Here is a 1,755-nt window from a genome sequence, read left to right on the forward strand (position 1 = left end):
AGCTGCACTGATGTCAGCGTGATTTAAACGCTCTTAATAATTCAGAACAGGTTGATTTAGCATCACAGGCAATCTGGACGTCTTTAGGGCGGAGCCCCGGTAATTAATCACAGGGATGCCAATAGGGGATTATCACGCTGATACGTAGTACTTCCGCATTCAGTGATCGTTGTGCACTGCCACTTCCGGTGAATCACTCATCACTCTGGCGAACCCATGATGGACGACCCTAAGTTTATTTATACTGCATCCTGGTAAATTTGGTATAATTATGCTACATCCCTAGTATAGCTACTGCATCCCAAAAAACGTGCTACCTTGTTTTATTTTAAAGTTTGACCCTTCATCCCGGCGAACCGCTTTAATCCACTTCTTCCTTAGACTCATTTCAGTCGGGAATCCATGGAAACTTAAATAAGGTTGGCGTTGTTTGTTTGATTGACAAAGTGGAACAGAGCAGTGACATCTAGCCTTCGTTTCAGCCATTGTTGAACTGCGCCGGAAGTGGACATGCATAAAGTTAAAAAATCCCGCCCATTAACCCGGAATCGTGATAATCCCCTATAAAGAACAACATAGTGACGAAACGCGTTTGTCCGTTTAGGGCCACTGTAGAAACATGTCAGCGCAAAATTAATGATGGCAAAATGAGGCTTTCTGAACCACTGAGACCTCGCAGCCCATTGCTTCACCAAAAGGTTCATTACTCGAAGCTGCATTCATTATTGCTCACTAGTGACACCTAGCTACTGTGCAAAGAAATAGCAGACCAATAAATGAATACTGAATCAATGTCCTGAGCAGACATTTTTCCATTGCCTGGGTACCAAATAAAATATGTTTCTCTCTCTGTCTGAATTTACTTGTGCAGAGACAACTGTCACACACAGTTCATTAATTATTCATAAATTGTTTGGATAGTGACAGTAGGAACAACAAAAGTGAGACTGTGTTGAGTGCAGTGCTAATGGTGGAGGGAGTGTAATAATGCAAATTGCAACAGAAAAGTGTGGGGTGGGAAATGTTAAGAATAGTTTCTGGTGTGTTTTGTGCATTGACGTGTTACTAGTTTTAGTGCAGTGTTGTGCTTATGGGACTATGAATTTAGAGGAACAAACTGAAGTTTGGGGTGGATGAAGGAAGGATCACACATTATTTTTTTTGAGGAACAGAATTTTTTCAAGTGTGTTGGGGCTTAGACGATTCCTCTTCTTGGACAGAACCTCTCCAGCCTTGGAAAAGATCCTTTCGCATGGAACAGAGGATGCGGGGGAACATAAAAATGTCAGTGCCAGCAGGTATAAATGAGGATACAGATGTTTATGTTGAGCCCAATATACTAGTGGATCCTCAGATCTTGTGAGGTTCACTTCGAATAAATATCGATCCACTTCTACAGTAGCATCTGCTGTTGCACTTGAGCTCATTCTACAGTGATCCACCGTGCTATCCAGCAGATGCCAAAGGTCACCTAATAATGGAGGTACAAAGAAAAAAACTCCCAGACAGGGGAGGATTTCCTCTTTCTTGCTGGCTCCATTACAAGGAAAAAGGAAGAGGTCACAAAAAGCAAACAAATCAAAAAGGGCAATCCAAATCAAAAAGCAGTCCAGTCCAAATCCAAAAACCAAAGCAATCCAAATAATCTTATCTAATTAATTTAACAATAATATAACTACTATAATTAATAATAACAATATACTATAACTAATCTAACCTGATATAATCTAATAATATACAGCCCTAACACATATA

The sequence above is a fragment of the Phoxinus phoxinus genome, assembly GCF_949152265.1.
Source record: "Phoxinus phoxinus genome assembly, chromosome: 1".
Taxonomy (NCBI): domain Eukaryota; kingdom Metazoa; phylum Chordata; class Actinopteri; order Cypriniformes; family Leuciscidae; genus Phoxinus; species Phoxinus phoxinus.